Here is a 9,394-nt window from a genome sequence, read left to right on the forward strand (position 1 = left end):
TTATATGCTACAATGCTTAACTCCTTACAGAGGGGCTAGGCAATAGGTAGGAGATTGGCCAGGCAGACACAAGTCTGAACCTGCATTTATCTGCCTATTTTCTCACACCTCAGCACACCCTTCAAAGGATCTGGCAGCGGACAAGGGTGCTGCAGCACCCTGGCTGAGAATCACTGATCTAATGACTATTTAATGCAAAATGCATGAACAATCAATGAAGCAGAGATCAGAACCAGGACCCCAGCATCTCCCAGGGGATTGCTCTCATTTTTTAGGCCACAGAATCATTCCCTCCTCTGGTCTGATGAACCTTACATTCCTTTCTAAACAGTGAGTCAGCTTCAATAAGCCTAGTTTTAGCCTTTGGCTTCATAATTAAGGCACTCACATAGGAGATAGGAGGTGTGGGTTTGAACCCCCTCAGGCTGAGGAGGATGTAGAACCCAGTCTGCTACGTCCTGGGCAGGTGCTCTAACCCAGGAGTGCTCAACCTGCAGCCGATAGCCCAGATTTGGCCTACAGAGCCATGTCACTGGGCTCACAGGTCTCCATGGGGTCTGAAAATTTGGCGGTGTGGGACAGGTGGCAGCATGAATTGCAGGATCTCCACAGGCCAGATAGCATGGACCTGTACACTAGATCAGGGCAGAGGAGGGCCTGACCCAGGCATGTAGTGCCCAATCTGCACACTCAGGGCCTAGCCAAAGTGGTATAGGACCCCATCCAGGGGACTGGGGCCTGATCTGGACACACTGGGCCCAACAATGCATGCTGAACCTATCCCAGCTGCAGATGGGTTCCACACTACTCATCCAGCCCACAGGGCCAAAAGTTTGAGCACCACTTCTCTAACCACCAGGCCATTATGTAAAAAGAGAGTAGATGCACCACCGTAACTCCTGGATGTATTTTAAAAGGCAAGAAAAGAACGAGCGAGTCCTCTGTACCCAAAAGGATGACAGGCAGGAGTGCAGGCAGAGCTTTCATACTGAACTGCAGCTCTGAGTCAGAGGCTGAAGCATTGGAGAGAGATGGGATTCCAGATGTCCCTCTCTTCTACACTTTATGTTGGTGTGATGTGTACCTGGCTCTGCAGCTAAGGATTATGAATCATTCTAGGTGCCTCTCTCTGTTCAGTCTTGTAGAAATCTAGTTGGGATTTGTTAATATGCTCCTAGAGTAAGCACATAAAAGACAGGCATGGAGATGTTGAGTGTTTCTGAACTTAAATTTCTTTATGGATCTTGTCTCACTGAAGAAAAAACAAAAACAAAAACAAAATCCTTTACTATTTTTGCCTGGCTTTATTCCTTTCTCTTTTGTTCTCAGTTATGATGTAGTTATCATTTCTGTAAGACAGCTACTGCAAGCCTTCATCTTGTAGCTCCTAAGTTACTATGGTAGTTTGGAAAATGCTATCCATAACTTCTAATGGTATCTAGGAACTTACATTCATTTTCTTTGTGCATATCATATGCCTCCTGAAGTCAAAACCTAGCAACTGCTAAACAGGTAACCCATTGCCTTGCCTTCTTTACAGCAGGGAAATTTTCTAAAATTTCCACATTGCTGTCAATACTGATTCATCGTAACTGGTGGTAGCAATGTTGTGAGGCCTTCAGTAAATGAAAAGACTGTGGCTTAGGCTATATAATGCTGTGTCATGAAACCCGGCTCAAAGCAGTTCTAAGCGAAACCAGTACTGAAAAGGCTGCTGTAGTCAGGAGCCTGTAGTCCAGTGCTCCAATGGAGCTAACAGTGCTTGAGCTGAACTGGTGTTAGCAAAAGAGACAAAGCTTGAGAACGTTTTCCTAATATAGGTAAGCCTGGAGAGTTTAGGATTCACTCTGCCCCCAAAACTAAGTAATATAATTATCTAAATATCAGACAACAGACTTGTCTTAATGTTTACTTTGCCAGGAAACCTGCATCTCAAAATGTATTTACTTAACAAGGAAACACCACTACCTCAATAAATTGGTATGGTACTGTATTTGCTCACATACAATTTGTTTACATTTGCCAGGATATAATACACACCAGGCAAAATGAAGGAAAAAAAAAGATCTTTCCTTGTCGCAGGTAATTGAATAGTAGCAGCTGGGGAGCCAAGCACCTCATTGTTCTGTTCCCTGTGGAACCAACTTCCAAGGGAGGTGGTGCTGGCCCCTACCCTGGGGATCTTTAAGAAGAGGCTGGATACCTACCTGGCTGGACTCATTTGAGTCCCGTTTTTTGTTTAGGGTTCTTTTGTTGTTCTCCCGCCCTGGCGGGGGGTCGGGCTAGAAGATCTATTAGGTCCCTTCCGACCCTAAAACTATGAAACTATGAAACTATGATTGCTGCAGATTTTAATTTTAGTTTTACCTGTATGTGGCAGAACCTGCTCTTACCATATTTTTGCATATAATGCACACTCCATTTTCCAGCAGCTGTTTTTGGGGGCAAGGTACATGTTGTAATAAAATACAATATTCCTAGTGCCCCTCCTTTCAAGACAAGATATAGATCTGAGTTATATTTGGAAGTTGGGTTTTTTTCTTCCAAAGTTATTTTTAATTTTTCTTCCTTTTAATCTCCTTCCATTCTAGCTGGAACCTCTCAGGACAAGGCCTTAGACACCCCCCATCCCTTAACTCAAGGTCTGGATATAGAAACAATTTTTTATTCCTAGGATTTGTTGGAATAACTGGGAAAAAGCGTAAGTATTAATGGATTGAAGTCAGACCATTAGGAGGTCTAGACCAGGGTTTCACAGGGGTCTCCTCAGGGCCTAGTGCTGTTTAAGATTTATATTAATTATTTGAATGAAGGAGTAGAGTTTACTGATCAGATTTTCAGATGACAAAACTGGGAGGGGGTATAAATACTCTGAAGGATAGAACTAAAATTCAAAGGGTCTTGACAAGTAGAACTGGGCACTAGAAAAAAATAAAAATCAGTGCAGACAAATGTAAGGAGCTACACTTCATGAAGAAGAAACAAATGCTAAAATAAAGGGGATAGGTGGCTCAAAAGTAGTATTGGTGAGAAGGATCTGAGGATTACAGTTGACCACAAATTTAACATGAGCCAGCAATGTGATGCTGTTGCAAAAAAACAAATGCAATTTTGACTTGTATTAACAAAAGCATGAGATGCAAGACATGAAGTGAGAGTACCTCTCTACTCAGCACTCAAAACTGGATGCAGTACTTAGAGTTACTCACTGCATTATAAAAAAAAAATAAAGATGTAGATGATCCAGAGGCAAGTGATGAAGATGAAAAGGAATTGGAATGTGCATCATACAAGGAAAAGTTGAAGGAACTAGATACATTTAATAAGAAGAAAAGAGATGGGGGGCATGATAGCAATTTTCTACTGTCTGAAAGACTGGCACAAAGAAGTTGGAGAAAAATTACCCCCCTCTCCCTGCCACCTTAGCACTAGACAGTGGGTTTAAACTGCAGCAAAAAACAGATTTAAATAAAATTTCAGGAACTACTTCCTACAGTAGGAACAGTAGAAAGACACTAAGATAGTGGAACCAGCTGTCCAGGGAAACTGTAGAATCTCCTTCATTAGCAGTCTTCAAGAAGCAATTGGACAGGCATCTGTCTGGGATGATTTACAAACACTGCATCCTGCACCTGTGCAGGTGGTCTGGAGTATATGACACTTGGAAATCCCTTCTCAATTTATGGTTTTGTAATAACAGTTAACAAGTAAACAACTAAATATTGTAGTACCTTTCTCTAATAATCTTGCAGCATTCCATCAATTCTGTGAACTGAATTCTTCACCCACTAGTAAAATGCAGGCACCTCAGCAACATAGCAAAGCAAGTGTTTACTGGTACATAACCACAAAGCAAGAGTTCACAGGATCCAAAGGAAAAGACTCCATAAAATCTAAAATGCAAGGAAAATTTAGGGAGGAACAATAAATAACCAGGGAATGAGGATGTCATTGGAATTAGCAGCCCCACTCTTTTGTGACAGCCTGGTGCACTAGTTGTGCTGACAGCAAAAGGTCAGGACTGTAACTGCATGTTTCATCTCAAGAACTACGCAATACACATTTGCCATACCTACCAGCTAAATGCATCAGTATAGTCAAATGTTCCTATCCTTACAACATAAGAATATAAGAACTGCCAAAGATAGAAGAAGCATATAGGAAACAGGGAACATGTAGAATGATTATTTCCCTGTCTGACCCTTCTAGTCACTATCAATAGGTTGCACCCCTGACTGTTGTGTTTAATCACTTTTGACTGACTTGTTCTCCACCAACTTATCTGCCAGTAATTGCTTTTTAAATCTAATTAGGCTGTTGTCTTCCTCAACATCCTATGGCATGAAGTTCCATATATTGATTATTACATAATGGATCACTTATTTTTATTTAAGTCTGCAGTCTGATAATTTCATCAGGTGCCCCCTAGTCCTGGTATCACGAGACACACTAAATAAGAGTTCCCCGCTCAGTTTTTCCCACATCTTTTACAATAACATATCCTTTCCCCTCAAATCATAACTTTTTTCTAAGATGAAGAGTCCTAATCTTTTCAGTCTTGCTTCATGTGAAAGCTGTTTCATACCTCCAATATACTTTGTTGTCCTTCTCAATTATGTTTCTAGTTCTAGTATATCCTTTCTGATACGTGGTGTCTAGAAATCCAGCTGGTATACAAGTTGTGCTGCATCACAGATTTATATAATGGCATACAGATGTTTTCTGTTTTATTTTCAATTCTTTTCCTAACAATTCCTCTACGATTCTATTTGCCTTTTTGACCACTGCTGCTCACTGAGCCAATGTTTTCTCCAAATTCTCCAAAATGAGTCCAAGATCTCTTTCCTGGGTGCTATTAGTTAATTGAAAGTCCGTCAGTGAATATGGATTATTAGGGCAATTTTCCCCCGATATGCATTACTTTGCACATATAACATGTTGTTTTACCTGCCACTTTATTGACCCTTCAGTCAATTTTGCGAGGTCACTTTGCAATTCTTCACAATCAGCTTTAGATTTGACTACCTGGAACAACTTTGTCACTTTATTATTAACTTGTTTTGACCACTTTAGCACAAGAAATCTGTCCTAGAGTGGTGCTTTCATCATCACTCTCAAAAAGCTGTTTAATGGTGAGTACTTAGAGCAGATATTGTACATTAAATATATTGTCCCTATACATGATGTGAATTAAATAAAACTATTATTTAAACTCATAAGTAATGAGTATTAACAGCTGTGAAATATATCAATGGTTTGTTCCATGGTCATTGCCCAACTAAAGTATAACAAACTGTTGTCATAATCAGTTGGATGTGTGTAATACAAAGCTAGTAATCCTTGTTAAATGTGGACTTTGCTGATCAGCGCATGTTTTATTTTTCTTACAATAACCAAATCTTAATTATTAAGTGAAGATTTGAGACTCTTAAATGGAGTTAAATGAGCCAAGTTCTGTCAGTTTCAGGGTAAAAATTGCCTCATGAAACTCAGGGCAGATGATCCAAGTTTAAAAAGTTAAAGGAAGTAGTCCCGCCCCCCGCCATCCAGATCTGCCAAAGATGAGAATAAAGGTCCCAGTGCTCTTTGGAAATTTGTATAAAGATACCAGTAATGCCAATAGGATTACACTGGTATAAACTTGTGTAATAAAACCTTCCAGAGCCATCTGGGTTCTTCTACTTTTCTATCACTTCTGGCAATAAAGACTTGCAACTGGGATCTAGCAGATTATTTTTTCTAAAGATCGCCATATTTAAATCAGAGTATTTAAGAAGAAGAGCATATAAGAGTATTAAAAAGGTCTGCTGAATAATTCTTCAAATCATTAACAAATTAGTAAAACAAGCAGAAAAGCAAAATCCCAGTTTAAACAATTGCAAAAAACCCCTCACCCGGTACCTTATTTCCTTCTTTAGGACTCTTGTCAGAGGCAGCAAAACAATACAGATAAGAGCTCCAGAAACTCCTGTCTGCTACGCTGTGCTCACTGTCTGTCCTCACCCCACTGTGAGCACACAGGATAAAGAATGTTAAGGCATTCCCCATTCTCATACTTATGAGATCATTGTAGCGGGCACCCTGCATCCAACAGAATGCTTCCTCTTTCTGACTTCAAATTCCCCTTGTTGCAGACCAAGTTTAAATTCTCTCACGAGTGCTGACTGCTCAGTTATGGCTGGTTTGCTTTAAAGTTTGATCTTCAGGAAAGCTTCTGTTTAGCTTGTTATTATGAGGAAAACAGGCCTATTAAAATAAGGCCTGTTGTATATAAGCTTCAATTTTCATGATCTGAAAACTTTATTTGCTTAGTAAGTCAGTCAAGGGGTGAACTTTATCCAGCTAGGATAAATAACATGATTCTTCCTTTCCCAATTCTGTGCTGGTAAACGTCACCAAGAATAAATTAAGAAATGCTGAGAGAATAAAAATATGGCTGCCTGGGTGGGAAGTATGAATGATGTAAGAGATGGTAACAATGATTAAGTTATTGGTCACACTAAGACCATAAAGGAAATGAAAAGGAATGAAAGGCTTTTGCACTCTTCTTCCCACGTGGATACATGGAGGTAGAAACTGCATCTATTAGGTCATTTTTGTTATTGATCTCATAACTACATGAAGAGTACTCCAAGCATATACACAGTATTATAAGATTAGGATTGCTAGTAAAAGTAGGAGATTTGTAGAATGTTATAGACCAGTCTGAGGTCAAAGTACTCTCCTTAACCTGAACACATCCACATTATCAGGATGTGGACTTCTCCTGGGCCTCCACAATACCAGAAATAGCTGATGCTTTTGCTGTCCTGAGACTGGCCCAAAGGAGGGAGAGAACCAGTATTCTACAGGCCAGGCCAGTAGAGATGCCTGCCTATTCCTTATTGGTTTCTACTTTATACTCTTTGAGGTATGAATTTGAGATTGTGTGTGACCGGGTTTAGGAGGGTCACTGGGTATAAGTGATAGCATGCATATGTTATAATTCTTAGCAAACACTACTTTGAATCATCCCATGTCATTCCTGGATTATTCAAGTGTGTTTGTGCAGGTGTGACCTACCAAAAATAGTATAACAGGGAGCCTTGGGCTCCTGTTTCTTTAATGGGAGAAATGGCTGCAGATAGAACCCAGACAGCTGAACAGGGGCTAGCCACAAGAAGGAAGATAGTAAAGAAACACTGCAGCCTAGGCAGGAAGCTGCCCTTTCGAGTGAAAGGGCGCACCTGCAATCAGTTAGGAAAAATGCCTAGGGGGAGTTGGCTGCAAGGGAATAGACAGCTAAGGAAATAGGCCCGTTTGATGGAGCCTAGCTCCTGCAGAAGAGGGGCTGCTAGGGTGTAAATCATAAACTGCCATGACAACCAGTTAATTTATTCATTAATTGGATTTAAATTAAATTGCAAGCCTGATTTAATCATTGCATTGTTCAATTTTAGGTTGTTTAGTAAATATTATATTTTATTTTTATTACTATTTTAATTTAAATATGCTTGATTATTACTTTGCAATAAATCCTATTAAAACATACAAAACAAAATGTTCCTTTCAAAATAGCAATAAGGGTCACTAAGCCTAGAAGATCAGAGGTTACCACAGTGAGCTGTGTTTTCTCTCAATTTTCTATTTGAAAAAGTACTGTTTAGTTTTTTATTAGCCCAGTGTCTGATTTAGTAGCCCCTCATGAAATTATTGAAACTCAGTTCTATATCCATTCCTGCAAGTGAGATCAGCCCAGGAAAAATGTGTGAAGTAGCTCAGACTGAAAAGGAGAAGTAGCCTGCTATGAATGAAAAAGGGGAAGTTCTTATCTTTGATCTGACAAACAGACAGGGAGCTATAATTTGTTTTAACTCTAGCTTCCTGAGAAAACAGCAATAACAATAATTTCCTAAGTTATATTGTTTAAAAATTAATTGGAGGTACTTCAAAATGTTTCCTAAACAAGTCCAGCATAACCTAAGAGTTTTGCTCTCTTGGTTTTTGCCTTGAAGTTAGTCTTGAGCTACAGGTTAATGAAAGCAGGGGAGCTGTCACTGCCTGTGAGAGATTTCAAAGACCTGCCATCTAGTGACAAGATGGAAAACTGCTAGACATTGCACCTGCAATATTCAAGTTGTGAGTGATGGACTTCTTTTCATTACCTTTCTATCTAGCATTATAATTTGCATCCAATGCTCCAAAACTGTATAGGATTTAGTTTTCAGTTTACTCAGACCCGTGATCATGAGTCAGGCATCCTGTTTGCAGTGACGTACTACTTCTTTATACCATGTGAATTAGACTCAGTAATAGTGGGATTCAGTCCATCCAGTGGGGAGAGATGATATTACTCATTGACAGAACACCCTCATCCAGCCTGTTACCTTTATACAACTGGTACTCTAATGCACATGGTCAACTGGTGCCTTCTGAGTTGGGGGGCGGGGGGGGCACCAGTGGGGCATGACCGGGGAGGGGGGGATCCTCCAGTGGCCAGTTGCTAAGCATGCTGGTGGCACGGAGGTGGCAGAAGTGCTGGCACTTCCGCTGCCGGCAGTTCTGCTGCCAATGTGGCACCGGCAGAGCCAATTTGGGGGGGGAACAAGCCAGAGCACTTGTTGTCGGGGGGGGCACCAGCACTCTCGGAAGGGGGGGGCTATGCCCGCCCCACACGTCACCTGTGCTTATGTGGATTTTGTTGTTATCTTGCTTATGATTCTGTATTGTTGAATCAGATGTATGTTGAGAAGCAGCGGACAGAAAAATTCACTTCACATTCATGAGGTAACCCATCAATATACACCCCTGCATCCAATTCTTTAGGAAAATTTTGTGCTGGATTGCCTTAATGTTTTCTGCTTGCAGAGCTTAAGTCCATTTTAAAATCCACTTGTTGCTGACCTGTCCTTCTGATACTTTACTGTGTACTGTTGTTCATCTTTCAAATTCGAAGATGACCATGACATCACTGGTTGGTTTGGTTTCTGTGAACACGTGAGTGGCTGACGAGGCCAATTTGTGCTTTGAACTGTCCATGGTGCACTGAGCAAGAGATGCCGCTTTGGCTTGCTTGATCAATAGCGGATGTGCTGTTGTTGCAAGACTTATGCAGTTTGCAATTTGGCTCTGGCTCAGCAGTTCTCCTCCATTCATAGACTGTAGCTCCAATATGAATGAGGCATCGCCAGGTGAAACAATCATGAGCAAGATCTTTCCAAGACTTCGGGTCAATATTGGAACTTTTTGAAGGGTGACTTGAGGGAATCCTTGAAATGTTTCTTCTGGCCTCCCTGAGAGTGCTTTCCCTTCTTTAGCTGGCCACAGAAAATATTCTTTGGCAGTCAGTCATCTAACATCCTGGTGACATGGTGTGCCTACCTCTGCTCTATTATATGCTCCTGCGCTGCCTTCG

This window comes from Alligator sinensis, unplaced genomic scaffold, assembly GCF_000455745.1.
Source record: "Alligator sinensis unplaced genomic scaffold, ASM45574v1 scaffold422_1, whole genome shotgun sequence".
Lineage (NCBI taxonomy): Eukaryota > Metazoa > Chordata > Crocodylia > Alligatoridae > Alligator > Alligator sinensis.